This window comes from Capsicum annuum, chromosome 1 (genome assembly GCF_002878395.1).
Source record: "Capsicum annuum cultivar UCD-10X-F1 chromosome 1, UCD10Xv1.1, whole genome shotgun sequence".
NCBI lineage: Eukaryota > Viridiplantae > Streptophyta > Magnoliopsida > Solanales > Solanaceae > Capsicum > Capsicum annuum.
Window position 1 is genome coordinate 204,223,226 of NC_061111.1, and position 22,900 is coordinate 204,246,125.

The following is a 22,900-nucleotide window of genomic DNA, read 5'->3' on the forward strand; positions in this document are numbered from 1 at the left end:
CCGAGTATTTGAGTGATGGATTACAAGTACCAAATAATGGACTTGATGCTGGATTAATCCGCAAAAGATATTCCACTCTTTTATAGAAACCATGGAGAAGCAAAAGCTCAAAATCCGTACATAAGAGACATTAAAGATCCACGACGACCAAAGCTGAATTTTGTAGCACCGGATGAAGAACAACTTGTCCATATTGATTAGATCTTTATAGCTTAAGTCCGTCAATGCAATAACCTATCCTTCTTGGTTTAACTTGTTGATTTATTTGTAGAGTAGATCGTTTGTATCCATAATAATATTTTTTATATTTAATTTATTTGTTGAGTTATTTCATGTAATTTTCAAAGGCTTCAATTTATTTTATATTGTATATGAATATGATTTAATCCTTAGTTTTGAACATGTTAATTAAAATGGAGTACTAGATTCAAATATCGCAGCAGATAATACATCTACTGTAACAGACAACATATCTTATCAAATAAATTTAGACATATGTTGTAACATGAGATGTAACACATAGGTCAACTGTTGGAAATTATATAACAGGTCTTCCTACTTTTTTTATTTGCTCCAACAGATTACCGATCAATTACAATAGATAAATTATATATTGCAACAGATCATATAATCTGCATAACGCAACAGATAACCAACCTATTCCAATAGATAATCAATCTGTCACAACAGGTACTATATCTGTTACGACAGATATAAAATATGCTGCACTATAAAAATTCAACTTGGCCAAACATAAAAATTATAGCCACTACATGTAAAGTAAATTGGCTTAAAATGAAAATTTGTTATCGTGTTCGTCTCTGCCTTTGTACATATTCTTCTTTATACATGGGCTCCAACCATTTAGTTAGTACCCCATATGCCCAAAACCATTGCATCTTTCCCACAATGGCGTTGCACACACCGATCATTTATATACCGGTCAGCAAACACTCAATGTAATCAAGCGAGTACGACCCGCACATTGCAATAGTTATATTTTTTGGGAGCTGGATATTCTTATTTCGACCTTCAAAATCCCATGATTCCTTCGTCAAGACTTCAGTCGGCAAATGATCCATCAGCTTACTCTGCGTCAATAACTTCAAGAGTGGTTGTATGTGGGTTAAAAACGTCTTCTTGATAAAGACAGGTAAGTTGCAGTGATAAACCTTAATCTTTCCCTCGTATAGTAGTATCTCAACAGTGAGAAATGTATGACATCCATGTTCATGACTGCAAGGATTCTCTTTACCTTGGTCCAGCTCTTACCATATGGATATGGCCTCTTTCCTCTAATATATTTAATCATTTCTTCATCCCATTGGAACGTAGAAACTAACTCATCAAATTCGGAACCACCAGAATCAGATAGCTCACGGAGATTAGCATACCTATCCTTGAAATCATTGTAGAAGTTGAGTTCCATTATCCTATCGGTAGCATCATAAGCATCCGGGTATGCTAATTTCCTGCCCCTCATGAGGCAGAGAATTTCATCAACATACTGTGGTATATGAAGACAGTTTTTAAATAGGTTAGTAATTTTAAAGAATAAAAAAATAGTGGAAAGAATCTGATGCAGAGAGTTCTCTGAATCAGTTCACAAATACCCAGCCAACACAACCTATGCAACAGATATGTATTATGTTGAAATAGAATACCAAGCTATTGCAAAAAATTATACACCTGCTGCGTAGATTCTTCTTCATGGAGTAGATTGGAAGGCTAGGTTAGCAAAAGTAAACTGACATTGTCCTCGTACCACACACATATTTGTCATATTCGTGAAGTTCTTAGCGGTAAATGAATGCATCTTGTATTCTTTTTGAACCTTCATCTTCATGAATTTTTCCAGTTCCTTCTTCTTCTCCTTGCCAAGAACCGCGAATATGTCCACCTTCTTCGGCAGCCCCTGAACTTCAACAACTCTTGGAGCGGGAGGATTGCAATTTTTGATGATTTTAGAACGGAGAGAATTTGTCTAATTTTTTTCTCTTCCTCCTAACCGCCACTGTAGGAGTGCATGTCTCTCCCACCTCGTTGGATGGTATGACACCCTTCCTGGATTTCAACTCATCAGCAGCTTCAGTAATATCCTCTAACTTTTCAAGGAGTTTATCCTCTCTATCCTTGCACAATTTAAATTTGCAATAAGAACATGAGGGTGATGAGGGGTAAGAGAGACCCTTATAAGGGTGGGAGGGATCGATATAGGGATGAGAGGGAGGACCTGTGCAAGGGGTGTTTTCAAAAGTATTTATTTTTTACTGAGCACCAACATGATCATAATCACAACTGGCAGCAGCAATAGCATCAGGATGGTTGCCACCATCACAAAAAAATCCACCAGTAACACCCCCAGAAGAAGCACCCGAATCTATTACAGTTTGAGGTTGGTCGTGAAGAGCTTCAACATTAGGCTGACCTTGACTAACTGCTCTTCTTATGGATGTTGCTCCAGCCAATTCCTTCTTTATAAACTCCACTGTTGGGTCTTATTTTGTATCAACAAGACCTAGAGTAAGAAAAGAGGTCATCCCCAGCTCATCAATGGTAGGCACGAACCAAGGATGCACAACCTATAAAAAAGACAAGAGGCATTTAAATCATATAATAATAATTTACAGTCAGTTGGGTTACATGAAGCTCAGGTTACATGGATGTTAACACAGCCAACTTATACAACAGACGATTTAGCTACTGCAACAACTGATCTGTATGATGAAATAGATTGATAAAATATTGTATCAGATTACCCATCTGTTGTATAATTTGCATAGATAGGTAATCTATTGAGTAGGGTTCAGAGAACCAGAGCAACAGATGGTTAATCTATTGTGAAGTATAGATCGTCTATTACAACAGATTACCCATCTGTTGCACCAGTTGCAGTTGATGGGTAATCTGTAGCAACAGACAACCCATTTGTCACAACAGATAGAACATCTGTTTCAATATCTTTATTTGAGGTAAATTATTTTAGTTGCATGAAGACGTACTGCATCATCCGGAGGGTTAAAGAGATCAGCCTTCTTAATATATTTTTTGCTGCTCTTTGTTGCAGCCAATCACCTAAGGATCCTTGGATGAGAAACCTTATCTGGGTAATCCTTGAACTGCTTTCGGAGGGGAGGAATGGCTTCACATGCCCAAGCCTAAAAAATATAAATAGGAAGCAAGAAAAAAAAAGTCATAATAACTATATTCAATATAAATTAATGAATGAGTAAAAATAGTGATCATTTTATCATGAAAGCCCAAGAAAAGTCGTATAATGTGGTCGTCTTTGGCTTTAGCTTTTTCAGCAAATATTCGACAGTCAAGTAGTAGCTGTCATATCCCTAGGGATAATCGTTGAATTTCTCAAAATCAGTCAAGTAGTAGCTGTCATATCCCTAGGGATAATCGTTGAATTTCCCAAAATCATCAGCAAGTGCCAACAAATCATCTTCTATGACTTTTCTGGCGTCTCTTGCCAATAAAATGGAATGGACAAACCAAACTAAGCACAATTTCTCCCTGTAGTGCTTTGGTATATTTTTATTCTCGAGATCCACCATCAAATCTTCCACTCTGTATCTAGGTCCAACAATGCCCAACAACCCGTATTTTTTTACCTTGCATTTGTTGGACCCTTTGTGGGGTGTTTTCTTGATGAGAGGTTCTTCTGGACAATCATATCTCAAGCCCATCACTATGACAAACTCTTTCAATCCAAAACAGATCGGCATGCCACAGTAGTTGATCAAGACTTCATCCATATTTTTTCCGCCCTCCTTCGAATCGTCATTATCCCTTGCATACTTGATCATGCGCTTGAGAAGACCATATACCATGATCATTGGGAAACGAAGAGGGCAGGCCTCAGACAGTTCAAGAAAATATGCAAAGCAACTCTTCTTAAAAAGTCCATCTATGTTTTCCTTCTTCATAATACTCCTAAGTTCGTTAAAAGGTTTACCCTACTAACATTTAAGTACAACATCATGAGATACTGTGTTAGGCCTATTCATTGGCATCACAACTCAAAACCCATTGATACTAATAGTTTTGACAAAATCATGGTGGGATTTTGATATTATTTTATGCCCCATTGGTGAGAAGGAGTTATCACTTTCCTCAGCTTCATTTTACCTTGACTGAGATTGTTCTAGAAGTTTCTCCAAATCTATCTGTACTCTAGTTTTTTTTGTTGGGTGATCAGAAGTTGATCTACTTTCAATTTCTTTTCTTTTAGGAGACATCTTTTAACTACAAACAATAGAAAACAAAAAATACATTGCATTTGATGTCTGCATAATTTTTTTTAAAATGGTAAGAAAAATTTCAATAAATTATTCTATGCCACATTACAAAAAAAAAATACTCTGACGGATAATCCATCAGTTAGAACAGATGGAGAATCTGTTTGAAGACCTATTTAATATTTCCCAATAGATATTTCACCTGTTGCAACAGATGGACAAATCTCAATAAATTATTCTACGCCACATTACAAAAAAAATACTCTAACGGATAACCCATCAGTTGGAACAGATGGGGAATTTGTTAGAAGACCTATTTAATATCTCCCAACAGATCTTCCAACCATTGCAACAGATAGACCATCACCACCACAACCAATGCCACCACCAATGCCACTAAGACCAACACCCAGACCACCAACATCACCACCAAAAAACACACATACTGACACCACCACCAACAACCACCACCAACACCACAAACACCATCTAATAATACCACGATCGTCAACAAAACACTGAGAGAAAAACTAGGATTTTCTCGGATGCTTCCTACTTTTTTACCTTCAAAACTCAAAATTGTTAACCTATTCTCGAAGATAATACAACTAAAAGTCTTATTTTTCATCATTAACTAAAAATCCCTATTTTTAGAATAAAGAACAAATGTAGAACTCTTCTCGAACTGTGATACCTGTGAAGACAGAGATAATAATGGATACAAGCGGGAATGAAGTCGAAAATAACAACTATATGTGGTCATAAATAGCAATATGTTTAGTAGTTCTTGTTTGAATTATTGAGAAAGAGAGAGAGAAGATTGAGAACTTCACATTTTAAAGGAAAAGTTTTTCGGGCAAATGGATGATTTGTATGGGTTGATTTGTAATTTTGGAAAAGAATGACAAGATTTGAAGTTGTTAATTTGGTTCGAATTGATCTTAATTAGTTTTAAAAATTTTAAAATATATAGTTTTTAAAATATTAAGTTGATGAGAACTCATTTCAACTCAGAGTGATCGATTGACGACTCAGGTTGGGATGAATGCAATACCAACACCATGAAATTGCAAAGACACAATTAGATTTGTAATTGAACCTGTAAGCTTATTCATTCATCCATAGTTCCACCTAAATCAATTTAGGTACTATAACCATCTTAATATTGAGTTGATGAGAACTCATTTCAACTCAGAGTGATCGATCGATGACTCGGGTCGGGATGAACGTAATACCAATACCATGCAATTGGAAAGACTCAGTTGGATTTATAGTTGACCCTATGAGCTCATTCATTCATCCCTAGTTCCACCTAAATCAATTTAGGTACTATCACCATTTTAACATTATGTTGATGAGAACTCATTTTAACTCAGAGTGATCTATCGACTACTTGGGTTGGGATGAACGCAATACCAATACCATGCAATTGCAAAGACTCAATTAGATTTGTAGTTGACCCTGTGTACTCATTTATTCATCTGTAATTCCACATAAATCAATTTAGGTACTATCAAAATCTTAACATTGAGTTGATGAGAACTCATTTCAACTCAGAGTGATCGATCGATGAATCGGGTCAGGATGAACGTAATACCAATGCCATGCAATTTCAAAGACTTAGTTGGATTTGTAGTTGACCCTGTGAGCTCATTCATTCATACCTAGTTCCACTTAAATCAATTTAGGTACTATCACCATCTTAATATTGAGTTGATAAGAACTCATTTCAACTCAGAGTGATCGATCGACGACTCTGGTTAGGATGAATGTAATACCAACACCATGCAATTAGAAAGACTCAATTGGATTTGTAGTTGACCTTGTGAGCGCATTCATTTATCCCTAGTTCCACCTAAATCAATTGCAATGAAATCTGTTGCAACAAACGATTGAGCTGTTGGAAATTTTTAAATAGATATTTATATCTATTGCAACAAATAACATATTTGATTTCATTATCAAATAGACATTCGCATCTGTTGTGACAGATGACTGAGGTGTTGAAAATTTTCAAACAGCTATTTATATCTGTTATAACAGATGACATATTTGATTTAATTAATTATCAAATGGACATTTTCATCTGTTGTCACAGATGACTGAGTTGTTGAGATTTTTAAACAGATATTTGTATCTGTTATAACAGATGATTGAGCTGTTCGAATTTCTAAGCAGATATTTATATCTGTTGCAACAGATGGAATATCTATTTGAAATTTTTTTCGTTTAATTTTAAAACAAACTTCTGTCCTAGTAGATAAAGTAGTACTTACTACTAAAGGCGGTAAAAAATATTTCTTGGATAACTCAAAAGTGAGTTCATTGAGCAGTTTTATCTTGTTTTTCAATGTCACTAGTCTTTCTCCTGCCCCTCAAATTATTAATGAAATTAATGAATACTGAAAACCCCCACATCTATGTACATAATACATCTATAGAAATTATCTCATCTCTCCTCCTTCAGCTGCAGCCCTAAATTTATTTTATTCAACTCTCATCTTTTTCTTTCTCTCCTCTTTAGGGTTATCACAACCTTTTTCTCTCTTTTCTCTTCTCTTCTTATAAAGATCCTTTTGTATCTAAACTGATCCATATCTTTCTTCGACTGAAATTGTTGTTTTGATCCCCTTTTTGACATTAAGATATGGTTCATTATTGCTCTTTCATTTTCGTCTTCTTCTTTGCAAGTTATTTATATCTATTTTTATTTAATTATTATTTATCCATATCATATATATTTAAAAAATTTGAAGGAACTTTTAAGTGTTGAATAAACGAACTGAGAATTTTTATTACAATATGCGAAGCAGTCATCTGTTGGGTGAAGTTTAAAAGCCTTGTTGGCAGTATCATTTTTTTTGTATGTATTTTGTTTATTTCTTTACTTTTGATGTTGTTATTGATATTGTTAGTGGGGTTGGTATTTTTGGAACTTGTGGTGTGGTGTTATTTATGGTGTTTGGAACAAAGGATGTTGCTTCTTTATTGTTGATGATGTTGTTGGAACAAATATTGTTGTTTCTTTATTGTTGATGTTTTTTATTTGTAGTTTATGCTGTTGTTGATGTTTCAATAGATGGAGAAACTGTTGGAACAAATCAAACCACCAGCAAGGTTGGTTTGATGTATTCCAACAGACTCCACATCTGTTGCAACAGACTCCACATCTAATGCAACAGACTTTACATCTGTTGCAATAGATAGATAATGTTCTTTCTGAGACATTAATTTTTTTTCTCTTCTTTGTAGATATAAGGAACTGAAAGTTGATCAACTTTTGCCCGACCATCATAAGAGGCTGCAGTAAAGATGGGTTTGGAGGAATAAGCTGCATGTAGATGGAACCACTTTATATGTGGGAGGTATGTATTACTGATAATGTTATCGTGAAAAGACACATAGAGTACACGGATTTTGTGAATGTTGTTTTTACCGATTAGTCATAGATCATTCAAACAAGATATCTGTAATTTTACAATTAAGTTTGGTAGGTCCGAACTGATAAGGCTGAGGGACCATGAATATAGTTCTGATACCCTGTTAAGATTTAATGTCGGTTGTTGTTCATGTTTATTTGTCAAGCATTGTGAAGGGATCTAGTTTTGGTGTTATTATAAAGAGATTCAATAGATATTGGACTAACTTTTAGGGTACATTGGACTTCTAAAAGGCCTTTGAAGCCTAGCACTGCATCTAACAATAATGAAAAACTAATATAGTTATTGCCCTAGCCCAAATTTATATGTTTGGGTTGCTCGAGATGATGATTATATGCCAGAAGGTGTGGTAGGAGAATGTCCTCGAGGGAAAATGGGTGGTTGATAAAAGACTATATCATCTAAGAGCTAATTGAGGAGGATACATTGGGTAGAAAGTAACTTCTAACGAATTTGGCTGATGAAATTATCTTAAAACATGAGAAATCTGTATCAAGTGTAAGTATGAAAGTTTATCCAGTAATGAAAAATCCTTCTATTATTTCTCTTAAAGAAAAATAGTGCAGATGAGTAAGAAAGCCACCTTAAGGGAATCAAGGGTTGAAATGTTGTACAGTAAGTCTAGAAAACTTGTGCCAACAGCAACTGCAGTTAAAGTAAGGAAGTTAAGTGAAGGCAGCAATTTTTGAATTTTAAATTACATCCCATGCATTCTTGTTTGTGGTTCTGATTAGGTCCACTGTTATTGACCTGATCGAAACCACAAACAAGATTGAAAGGCAAATTAAGTATCATTACTTCCTTAGCAATATGGTTATAATTGATTGTATTTTCTTGCCTTAGCGTGCTTTCAACATTCCTTGGAGAAGATCAGATGCTTGTTGTAGTATGTGAATCCCCATAATTTTCAAAATTTCCCCAAGCTTTCTAATTCCGCATTCAAGCTAGTCATTGTCGTCTTTGAAATTGGTATAGAGTTTCTGATCTCTTGTGAGCTCGATTAGGAACACTTTCTTTAAAGTTGTGGCATTGAAGAAGGCCTTCAAAACACTTTCTTCAGAAGACTTAAAGGATACATGGAGGGTTGTTGTGTTTGTTTTAGGTCAAAATATATTGATGCACAGTCAAGATATGGTCCCAACAGTTGAACAACTCACTTTTATCAAGCGTTTCTCAATGCAGCTTGGTCAAGCATTTCTGGCAATGATGCATCAATAAAAGTGAGTTGTTCAATTATTAGGACTACATCTTGACTGTGCATCAACGTATTTTGACCTTAAACAAACACAACAACCCTCCATGTATCCTTTAAGGCTTCTGAAGAAAGTGTTTTGAAGGCCTTCTTCAATGCCACAACTTTGAAGGTAGTGTTCCCGATCGAGCTCACAAGAGATCAAAAAATCTATACCAATTTCAAAGACGACAACGACCAGCTTGAATGCAGAATCAGCAAGCTGGAGGCAAGCTTAAAAATTATTGGGATTCACATACTACAGCAAGCATCTGATCTTCTCCAAGGAATGTTGAAAGCATGCTAAGGCAAGAAAACACAATCAATTATAACCATATTGCTAAGGAAGTAATGATACTCAATTTGCCTTTCAATCTTGTTTATGGTTTCGATCAGGTCAACAACAATGGACCTAATCAAAACCATAAACAAAAAGGCATAGGATGCAATTTAAAATTCAAAAATTGCCGTCTTCGCTTAGCTTCCTTACTTTAACTGCAGTTGTTGTTGGCGCTGTTTTCTAGACTTACTGTAAAACATTTCAACCCTTTATTCCCTTAAGGCGGATTTCTTGATATTCTGCTATTTTCTACCTAGGTGATAATCCCGACCATGCTGCCTAGTCGCAGATCCCTAGCAAAGTGTCCATCTGCATTGTTTTTCTTTGAGAGAAACAACAGACGAATTTAAATTACCGGATACACTTTCATATTTTCACTTGATTCAAATTTCTCATGTTTTAAGATAATTTCATCGGCCAGATTTGCTAGAAGTTCCTTGATACCCTATGTCTCCTTTTTAATTAGCTCTCAGATGATATAGTCTTTCATCAACTCCCATTTCCCTCACAAGCATTCTCCTTCAGTTCCTCCTGGCGTATAATCTTCTTCTCCAACCACCCTTCAATATAAATTTGGGTTAGGGGAATTTCTATTGATTTTTTGTTCTTGGTTGATGCAGTGCGAGGCTTCGAAGGCCTTCTCGGAGGCTAATACACACTTAAAGTTAAGTCCAATCGCTATTGGATCTCTGCAATGACACAAAATATTGATCCCTTCTCAAAACTTGACACGTATAAACATGAGCAACAACCATCAGTAATTCGTAACAGGGTGTCTGAACCATCAAACTTAACTATACAATACAGGATCTTGTTTGAGTGATCAGTGCCTAATCGGTTAAAAACTACATTCACAAAAACATTGTACTTTGAGTGTATTATCCCAAACTCCCACACATATGATAGTGGATCCATCTGCACACACCTTATTCCTCCGAGCCCATCTATGTCTTAAATTGAATAAACAGATGACTAACTAGTTGCAACAGATGCCACATCTATTTATATTGTCAAACAATTAGAGACATCTGTTATGACAGATGATCAACCTGTTGCAACATATGACATATCTGTTAGAGAAATCAAATATATATATACATCTGTTGCAACAAATTATTAATATGTTGTAAGTTATCTAATAGAAGAAATATATTTTGCAAAAGATTACCCATCTGTTAGATTTATTTTAAAGAAATTTTCTTTTCTTTTCTTTTTGAGATACAATAATTTATAAATAGGTCCCTCCTTCCAAATATGGATGATCCATATTCGTACAAGAAGATTCATATCGATTCCTTGCGGGAACTTCAAAGGCAGTTTGATGAATTCCAGAGAGATTTGGCTGACTTCGGAGCAAGGCTGAGGAGGGCACTGCTACTGCCAGATGAAAAATGTCCGATTGACAATAATAATAGTAGTAATAATAATTAGGTAATGTTTTTTATTTTAGCGTATGTATTTTCCTCCTTTTGTATATCGGATCTACCCAAGGGATTCAAAAATCTGTGTTTCATTTGGTGGTCGACTTTGAATTTTAAATTCTTATTTAGTATTTAATTATCATTCTGTTTATTCCTTATTCTCAACATGTCGATGTTTGGTGGTAGGGATTGAGCAATTTGTGTCAACAGAGGTTAATCTGATGTGACAGATCGGTCATATATTGCACAGGCAATTATTAATAAAAAAGGGTTATTGTTGTTATTGAGAGGGTGAAAAGACATGACTTTTCGATTATTTAATATGAAAAATGGTTCGTAAATAAATAATAAGGAAATAAATGATAAATAAAATTTATAACCATAAAAGAATGGTTATTTAATTTTAATAATTGATCCTGACTTTTTACGATTTTTGTTTTTGAATTTGTTTTTTAAAACTATTTATTATATAATAAAAAAAGAGTCACAATATTGGATTAATTAACTTATATGATGATTGTTAAGAAAAAGGTGAAGAGTCATGACATTTTGTCTAAAATAAAAACACATCACATACATTCAACAGTGTTGCTGATGCATCAAATTTTCCATCTGTTGCGACTGACGTATCAGCTATTAGAAGAAATCAAAAGAACTATTAAAATAGATCGTCTATTTGTTGCTACAGATGGTATATCTGTTGCAACTGATGGTTTATTAGATTCAACAGATATACAATCTATTATCAAAAAATAAAAATGGTTATTATTTTATCAAAGAAATTGAAAAGGTATTTTTTTTAATTTATAAAATAAAAAAGTCAGCAAATTTAGATTAATGATATGACAATAGTTTTTTATTTTTAAAAAAGTAATTATATGTTGCAACAGATAGATTATTGATGCAACAAATTCTCTATTGTTGCAACAGATGATATATCTGTTGTCACAGATGAGTTATTTGATGCAACGTCTGATATAGAATCTGTTGTCACAACTCAATAAAAATGATTCTTGAAAAGAACTAATTAATGATAAAAATATGAATAGTCAAGACTTATCACAATATTTCTTAATTTAATTAATTCATTACTTTTCACAGTAATCAAAACTGTAATTAATAAATGGAGGTGAATAGTTAGATTATATATTGCAACAGATAGGTTATCTGATACAACAGGTTTTATTTTTGTTGCAACAGATGATATATTTGTTGTCACGGATGAGTTATCTTATGCAACAGATATAGAATTTGTTGTCACAACTCAATAAAAATAGTTCTTGGAAAGAACTAATTAATAATAATAATCGAAAAAGTCATGACTTATCACAATATTTATTTTCTTAATTTAATCAAAAATGTAATTAATGAATGGAGGTGAATAGTCGCGTCTTTTTGCCTTGCCTCTCATTCAAATTCAATCCTCTATAAATAGGTCTCTCCTTACTCAATCGTTCATTCAACTACATTCTATTTATTTATTGCATCTCGCGTTTCATATTACACCTGCACTTCCACTACTTTCTCTTCCCTGACTAACGTAAGTTTTTTTCTTGCCAATTTGTAGTTTACGTTGTATTACATTCGGTTATTCTTAAGATCTTTACTTTTGATTTTAAGTTTGTTGTCAATTCACATGTGTTCTAGATTATGGCTGACCCAGTATGGGACGTTGCTTTTCTGCAAGATACCATGAATGAACTTCGGAATCAAGTTCGTGACCTGCAATTGGAAATAGAAGGAGTTAGAGCAAGAATGCTCCACGAGATACGCGGGCTGAGGAGGGCCTTGCTACTTCCAGTTGAAGATTGATTGGCTGGCAATAATGATAATAATAATAATAATAATAATAATAATAATAATAATTAGATTATTATTTTTCTTTAAGTCTATTATATGAATTTTTATTTGTTTTGTTTAATAAATAAATTATGTTTGATATTTGTCATTTTAATCCATAATTAATTTTCATTCTGTCTATTATCTTCTCAACAAACGTGTAGACGATTCGACATAGAAAGGAATAATTTAGATCTACAGTAGCAAAAGCAAGATTTATCTGTTGCATTTGTGGCAGGGGCTGATTTGTTGTTCAAAGTAGATTACTCATATGTTGTAACAGATAAGAAGTCTGATGCAACTGATAATCAGATGCAACAGATAAATAGTCTGTTTCAACAGATGACTAGTTTGTTGCTTGGCTTTGATATTTTAATTCGTATTTCCTCCGTCTCAAATTATCCGTCCCAAATTGAGATGCCATATTGATTAAGAAAAATAATTAATAATATGTCTAGTTTACCATAATCCACTAATTAGTTGGTGGGACAGTAGACGTGTTTGAAATAACCATTGTTTGTTATTCAATAGAAATTTCATAAATGATGTTTTCATTTTAATTTGAAGAAAAAATGATTAATGCAAGGGGTAAAACATGGTTTTTTTTAATCTTTTATTGATTAATGAAAAAGACAAGTAAAATGAGAAATCAAATTAGGAAATTTGGGATGAGTAATTGGACTTAAGAAATAATTTTGAATCCAGTAGCAATAGCAAGAGTTAAAACATATTGGTTATCTGTTGGGTTTGTGGCAGGGGCTGATTTGTGTTCTTTCAAACAGATTAATCATCCGTTGCAATAGATAATTAGTCTGGTGCAACAGATAAATAGTCTGATGCAACAGATAATAAGTTTGGTGCAACAGATAAACAGTCTGATGCAGTAGATAATAAGTCTGATGCAACAGATTACTCATCTGATTCACCAGATGATTGATCTATTTAAATTATGGGTACTTATGTTGGATTCATGATCGGGGTTCTATTCATTGTTGGAAAACAGCAGTGTACCCAGATGAAAAATACGAATAAAAATCATAATTTTACTTACCAAAGTCACCTATGAAGTAATGCCAAAGTGGAAAAGTGATTTAGAAAACAAAATCTGACCTAAGAAATTGGTCAGATAGTAGCAGTAACGTTGTACCAACAACAATAACTACAACAAATGGTCGACAAGAAGAAGATGAAGATGATAATGAAGCAAAAGATGATGATAATGAAGTAGAAAAATGAACAACAAAAATTGCTAAGAAGTTGAATGAAGAGATAACATTGTGAAATTTCAAATACCATCGGTGGGTGGCTTATTTTAGTTGGTATATGGATTTCTTTAAGTTACGTACCAAGTTCTTACCATTATTAGAGAAGAAACCTTCAGATTATTTCATATAAACATCTCCCTCTAGGTTACCATTGAGAAATGTAGTTTTCACATTCATCTGTTGCAATTCTAAGTCAAAATGGGCTACTAATGTCAATATATATTCAAGGAATACTTTTTAGACATAAGAAAAAGATATTTATGTAGTCAATTCCTTCCTTTAGATTAAAGACTTTAGCAACAAATCTCATTTTATATCTTTTTATGTTGCCTGATGAGTCCTATTTAGTTTTAAAGAATCATTTACATTCAATGAATTTTACACCATTAGGAAACTTCACAAAATCTCAGACTTCGTTATTTTTCATAAAATTCATCTCTTCTCTATGGTGTTGTACCATAATTTTGACTTATTGCAATTGATGGCTTGTGAAAAAGACGCAGGATCATCTTCAATTTCAATGTCAAATTCCTGTAAGTACTCAATAAAGTCACTAGAAATTGTTGATTTTCTTTCACTAGTAGGTTTTATTAATGTGCACCAAAATTTTCTTGAGGATTATGTTGTTCAACTAGTTATTCAATAATTTCTGAAATCACTTGAACAACTTGATCTACTTAAATATTTTCAACAGCTTATGAAATCTCATTAATTGGTTGTGCAACACCCAATTGTAATTGAAAGATATTATATGTGACAATCAATATTTGATTTGAAGTGGAAGGTCAGTCTCTAACTGAAATTGTATTCTGAAATTAATCACTCACAATAATTAAGTCTTTCTCAAGAAATTTTGCTTTTTTGATTCCAGAATCCTAGTGGTGTTAGAAGGACAATAAAATTTGTTTAGTTTAGACCTTTCGGTATATCCAATAAAATATCCACTAATGGTCCTAGGATCCAGTTTCTTTTCTTGTGGGTTGTAGATTCCTACTTTAGATGGGCATCCCCATTCATAAATATGAGTTAGACTCGATTTCCAACCTTTGAACAACTCAAAAGGTGTCTTTGGGACAACCTTGATTGGAACTTAATTTAATATATACATTGTCATCTTAAGAACTTCAATCCACGAGGACATAGGTAGTTTAGACCTACTTATCATACTATGCATCATGTCTAATAATATTTGATTTCTTCATTCTGCTATACCATTTTGATCTGGAGAATCAGGCATGGTGTATTGGGAAACAACCCTATTCTCTTGAAGAAACTTTACAAACGAATCTTGTGTTTGTCCACACTCAGTGTATCTACCATAGTATTCACCAACTCTATCATTCCTTACAATCCTGGTTTGTTTTCCGCAATGTCTCTCTACTTCAGCTTTACAAACTTTAAGGGCTTCTAATGTGTCACTTTTATTATGAAGCATGTAGAAATACATATATCATGAGTAATCATCTATAAAGGTGATAAAGTTTTTCTGATCATATTCTTCCATATCTGGACAACATATATATAAGTGCATGATTTCTAATATGATTGAACCCCTCTTGGCACCTTTCTTTGACTTGTTTATCTGCTTGTCTTTAATATAGTCAACATAAGTATTGAAATCAGTAAAATCTAAAATACTAATTACTTCATCATGTGCTAGTCTCTAATTATATCTATGGAGATATGTTCCAATCTTTGATGCAATAAAATAGAGAAATTTTCAGTCATAATACATCATTTAGTGTCAGTTTGAACATGCATAACATTAGGAGTGGATTCATTTTGTAAATTAAAAGAGAAAAGACCATTAGACAATGTACCATAGCCAACAATTTTAGGTCTATAAAATATATTAGAATAACCTTCTAGAAATAAGAAGTATCTCAAAAGTACAAGTCATGCTACTGAAATTAAATTTCTAAAAAAGTCCGAAACATAAAAGATCTTTTCTAACTCTAAAATAAAACCACTACTAACAAATGCTCATTGAAACAACATTATAGTTCCTATATCATTTTATTGCTGAGAACTTCGCTGATCCTTCACTAAACAGCTCGTAGCTAACAATTTTTTTAAATAATTTATCGCCCATTATATATAGCAACAAATTTTGTTGTTTAGATATAAAATTTGATAATTTTTTCAAATAACGACTAATTTGTAGAGTGAGAAATGATCTCTCTAATACTTGTATTCATCAAATGAAAGTTACCAGAGGAGAGGGGGTGTCAAACCTACCCTCTTGTGATATTAATTCGCTAAGAAGAAATACTCTTAACATAATTATACTGTATTTCACTTTATCTGACACTATTTTCTTAAAAGTACTCCACGCATCTTCTTCAAATTTGGCAACATGCTACAACAATAATAATATTTATAATGTTAGACACTTACAGAGTAAAGGCGCAACGGAAATATAGATTGACATACCTCCAGCCATTGTTGAGGATTTGTAGTTGACGTCCGTGTCGGCATCGGCGTCGGCTTTCCTTTTTCAGTGAGTCTTCTAAGCACTCAACCTCATTTTTAGATGGTGTAATGTTTAGAGGATTGCACTTTGGGACATTGGACCAGATCTTAACAATTTATAATTGTTTGACCATCAGGAACAGTTTAGGGCAGAAGATAAGGTGTGACAGTTTTCTGAGGTTATAGACAGTTACATAAAGTTGAGAAGTTGAGAGTTTATATACTGACCATTCTTTGTATATGGATCATTACGAAAGTTCAAGTTAAACTAACATATTATTCTCTTGTAGTACATAACATGGGATTGGTGAAAACGATGCAAAAATAGTACGTGATACATTTACAAGATTAAAAGAACACTAATACTTCTACTATATACATAAAAAGCTTATTCAAGTATTAGTGCTCCCTCGAGTTGTTTCACTTTGTATGATACTATTTCTTTAAGAATCTTGTAATAATATTCTTCAATTTGGCAACATGCTACAACGATAACAATATTGATTATTCTTTTATAATAGTACATAGCATGGGATAGGTGAAAACGATACAAATATAGTACATGATACAATTACAAGATTACAAGCACACACTACTACTATACATAAAAAGCTTATTCAAGTATTAGTACTCCCTCGAGTTGTTTAACTTTATTCGATACTATTTCTTTAAAACTCCGTAATAATGTTCTTTAATTTGACAACATGCTACAACGATAAAAATATCGATTATTCTTTTATAATAGTACATAACATGGGACTGGTGAAAATGATACAAATATAGTACATAATACATTTATAAGATTACAAGCACACTAATACTTGTACTATACATAGAAAGTTTATTCAAGTATTAGTAATCCATCGAGTTGTTTCACTTTATTCGATGCTATTCTTTAAAACTCTGTAATAGTATTCTTCAATTTGGCAACATGCTACAATGATAACAATATTGATTATTCTTTTATAATAGTTCATATCATGGTATTGGTGAAAACGATACAAATATAGTACATCATACATTTACAAGATTACAAACACACTAATACTTGTCCTATACATCAAAAATTTACTCAATGATACATTTACAAGATTAAAAGCACACTAATACTTGTACTATACATAGAAAGTTTATTCAAGTATTAGTACTCCCTCGATTTGTTTCACTTTTCAATACTATTTCTTTAAAACTATGTACTAATATTTTTCATTTTAGCAACATGCTACAACGATAAAAATATCAATTATTCTTTTATAATAGTACATAATATGGGACTGGTAAAAAAGATACAAATATAGTACATACTTGTAACGCCCCGAGACCAACCCTGGACGTCACACGGTGCTTAGAACCACAAGTGATCCTAAGCTAACCCATGATACTTGCATAACTCGTGAGCAACTGGATATGTTACATAAATCTATAAGAAATAAGCGGATGAGATGTCTTTGCTAAATATTTTCAAAACAAAACTATTTAAAATGATTACAACTCTGGTTATACAAAACAAAACTTAAATCAAATACATCAACTCTACAATTGTCTATGAAGCCTCTACTAATACTGACTATGGATAGACGGGACATGACTCGCAGCTATCCCTAACCAATATGAATGAATAAAAAAAGGATACTGAAACTATAGTTGACTCGAACCCTCGAATCAAAAGAACTCTTCACTTTCTAACTAGAAGCTGTGAATTGTCCGATTATGATGTGCTACCACTGGTACCAACATTCCGAGACAATGTAGCACATATACATATATGTGGGCCAATACTTCTGGAATGTACTGAGTATGTGGGGTGAATGCATAAGTAAAACAATAACTAAATATTCATATGAACTTTCAAATGATGCATGCTAAGTGTAAATGACTCACATTGAGTTTGAATAAAACAAAGACTGCAAAATCATAAACGTGAGTAATGAAGCATAATAATAACTTTGTGAGTCACAACACTTAGTTTCTAAAAGCTTTACTTTTTATTCTTTCTATTGGAAGGTTTTTCTAACCGACATAAACCATGTGAGCTATCATGGAGTCCAACGTCTTACCCACATTGAGGAGAGCTGTTCTACCCTTGCCATCAAAATAGAACCTTAACTTAAGTGATCACTATACTTAACTCAATTGGGACTTGAACCTACGGTGGCACGTAGTTTTGGGGCATGTGACCTCGGACTCATATCCAACTCGGTGCTAAATACTACTTCCATATTACATATATGCTCATACTTTAGGAAATTCACCTTCAAAAAGCATAAGAATTTATAGAATAAAAACTAGTTATGCTTATCTTTCTTTAAATCACAATCAGGATGAACAAATATGAATTCCATATCTTAACTTAAGATCAAAAGATCTATCTTTTACTTTAAACCATGAGGATAATAAATTCTTGTGGATTTCAAGCCTTATCTTGGAATCAAAAGTTTCAAACTTTTCTTGTAAACTTAGTGCTCAAACTCAAGCCTTGATTCTTATACTTTCCTTCATATAACTTGTAATAAAATATCATTCTTAAAACTCAATTGAAAATATTTAATCAATGTTCAAATCAAACTCATGATATACAAATCATAATAGAGAATCTTCAAGTCAAAACGTACATAGATGAGAACATGTATGCACTTTAATTCTTCAATCACATAATAATCTCATAAACTCAAGACAAGATAGTTTGGTATGAACCCTAATTTTCAAATCATATAACTTTAACTTTAAAATAAGTTATGGGCAAAAGATAAAAGGGTATCCTTGTTCATAAAATCCACATACCTTGATTGGACGAATCCTTCGAGAGAACTTTGAATTTGGAACTTAACTCCTTGACTCTTGAGATATGACACTTGAAATTTATTCTTGGGAAGAGAGGAAAGGTTTTTAAGTCATATACCAATTGTTTAGGGATAAGAAAGTGGATTTAACGTGTTTAAAATTTCCGTAATTCATTTTGGATTGATTGGGGACGGTTTAAGGGTGTGAAAATAATTCAATGCCCTTGATTTAAGTCAAAATGGAGCATTTAAGCCGTTATGCAATCACCATGCGATGCACAACAATCGCCCATGCTAAGGTGGGCGACGCATGGCCATCACACACCCTTTTCAGTGGCCTTTTACAATTGTCATGCGACACACGATCTTTGCATGGACATATCTTTTCACTCAGGTATCAGATTAAGGCGAAATTGGTATCGTTGGAAAGCTAATTCAACTATCTATAATTTGGTGAGATATTACGCTACAAAATTCTACATATGTAAGTATTTATACACGTTCAAAGCTGACCTTTGTGGAATCAAACACCAAAATTTTGCAAAATCAATGGCCCTTACCTCACTTTGCTCTAAGTGATTCTTATGAACATTTTTCTACCTCATAAGCTCTCTTCACAGTAAGCTAATTATCATTAAACATGCATTAAAATATAAATTACAGGATTAGAGTTTACAAACGTACGAACGATGGTTAGATTTCTAGCTTAGGAATATGTGGGGTGTTACATTATTCCTCCTTGGAATCATTCATCCTCGAATGATGGGTAGTAACTTATTGAAATCTTAGAAGCATGGAATAAGGTACACTTGACATTTTCTAATGAAGGATGTAGCTGAGCTAAAACATTGAAACTGCTATCATGAAACTGATTTCTAAGCTAACTTGATTTTACTAACTATAATGAGCTAATTCATGCTGACAGTTGAGAACTCACTTGAAATGCCCATGACATGATCATACGTATAGAACTGGGAACTATTAACTGACGCAATAGAATTTCAAGAGTTACTAAGGATGGAATAAGGTATGCAACTTCTCATTAGGGATTGTCTCTCAATAAAACACGTATAGAAATTAAATGAAAAAGGCATCATGACATCACCAAGTACATTATGTAAGCAAGAATCTAGAGACAACGAGACTAAGGTCATACAAGAGGTATTACTTTTTCTGAGTTGGGATACTTGGTAAACTAAGATCATTCACTGAACACTTATGAACTGAATCATGACTATATATATGATTGTAGGAATTCTGTATTGACTGAAGTGGATTCACAACTTGCACGGACATGAATGAATTACCTCATTGAATAGCCATACTCATGAAACTTTAGATAGTAATGCTAGATTGAAATATAGAAAATCATATGAACTTGTTTTCCTGACTACTAAATTGAATTGTTGGCTAAACGGACTGATTTATACTGACAGTTATGCTCAACTAGAGTATTTCTTCAACACTCTTTCTAAGAAATTCTAATAACATTAGGGAGAAAAGAATTCTTTGGCATAATCTGAGTGAGATATATGAACAAGGAATTTCAATATGGCTACAACTTCTGTAACATGGAACTTAGTCCTACGAAATATAAACTAGGATAGAATTACTATGCCTTAGACAATGCAACTGCTACTAACTTTTAGGCTTTGTCACACTTATCAAATACTCCCTTAACTATACTTTTTCCCTTAAATACCATGCTCATTTGATACAACTTATGATTCTTACATAGGTTCATATGGCAACTCTAGCCAAAGTCTGAGTTGAACTACATACCCTCACCATGTTCAAGCCTAACTTGAAATCTTAAGGTACAAGACATAAAACCATAATGCTAGTCTGAACCATTAATTCAATACCCCATGCATTTTCACAACTTCTCATCTCAAGAATAATTCTTCTTGCCACTTCAACAACTAAATCCAACCTTTTACTAGGAATTCACTAGTGCATAATGCACCCATCCACTTATATACCATCATGACATTCAAGTCTACCATTATAACCACAAATGAACTTCTAGTCAAACAACCCACCAAAGCATCTTTCCCATATTCTCTAATACCTCTTTCAACAACAACCTCCATGCACTATCTCCAAGAAAACACACATGAAATTTTAACTAACCATGGCACATATCAAAAGCTTTACCTCAATATTCCTTCAAACTTATAGACTTAGATAAATATAGCATACAACAATCTTTCCCCAACAAGAAATATTTACTTTCTTCCATCTAAATAATTATTCATCACCACTATCACTTCATTAAAAAAGATCATTGAAAGATTAAGACATGAGGACCTGAAGCATGAAAGAATACTATTCATAACTTGGAAACGTAATTGAGGCCCGAAAAATAGGATATCCATGGCATAGATTCATTAAAGAGATCTAAATTGAGGACATACATGACATAGTTTGAATTTCGCTGATCATTAAGAGTGTAGCATGAGTACCTGAAACTAAACATACTATAAAGTATGAGTACATGAGTCATGAGCGACATGACCTGAGTTTAGAGTTCATAAATTCATGGAATATGATTTGTACTTCAAAGTGAACTTGAACTTCTCGTACTAGGAACTAGAAATGTACATGATTCTATGGAAAGTGCATGAAGAAAAATTATGATCATAGAGCTAACTTGTAAGACATGAGTAGATGTCGTGATGACTGAAGTACAAAACTTTGCGCCAAGATAAGAATGGGTCAGACATCTTTCTCCCCTACTGATGTTCTACCATACACTGGCATCACTACTAGAATCTAAGAGTCTAACTTGGTTCTTTGTTTTATCATCTCTCCCGTAGCTTTAATCCATCATGCTAGGTCTGTGGACGCCTTTAATAAACTCTAAACTAAACTGCAACCACTTTACTATAGAGTTCAAGATATAACAATACCCATATATACTAAACCCACCCTGAAAGATTGTACCTGAAAATGTAAAACTCACTGCTTTCTTATGAAATAGAACTCTTAAACAACTTAAACACTGACTAACTTAGAATCTTTATGAGTATCCCCATACCCTGAGTTCACACCTTCTAGAATTTTGAATCTTCATTTTATTAGGTCAATCTTCCAAGATTCAAACTTAGATTCTAACACTTAACATGGGTACTCCCATACTTTTCACAAACTATACTAACATCATCCTTGAACACTCTCTTAATAAATGCTATCCTTAAATTTCCTTAGCTTCAGCAATCATTACATACTTACACCCTTTTTGACCACATACTTTCCTCACTAAACACATAATCCACCTCTTTTTCTTCATTGCCTACTGATATCCCATCTCCAAACTTATATTTTTTCCTTAAACCATAAGAATTACCATTACACCAAAATACCCAATATCAACAACCTATAACCCATAACTTAGCTGGAAAGAACATCATATACTACACTACTAGCCTCATTCGCACTTAGCAACTAAAGGGTACTGTCTAAGAACACACACACTAAAAACTTAGAAATAATAAAATCCCATATCGCCTTGGGCCCACCTCTAAATCACACCTACACTATCATACTTAATTTCAAATCAGCAAACTTAAATTCTTGCATACACTGTTTCAAGTTTACTAGCTCACCTCTAATACAACTTGCCCCATGGATACATAATCTACTAAATCCAGATAACACTATCCCTACTCTACTACTGCTAAACTTTTGGGTTCATGCTTCTAAATCTATGTCATAGTCTGTCATAGGATTCTGAAAAGGGATCTGAGGGCACATATGACTTTGGCTCAAAGCACTGGCAGGATACTTTTTGAGCCAACATACAATCCCATAGTTGTTTGCAGGAACTATCTGAGAAAACTCTATCTGTAAGGATTTAAGCTTG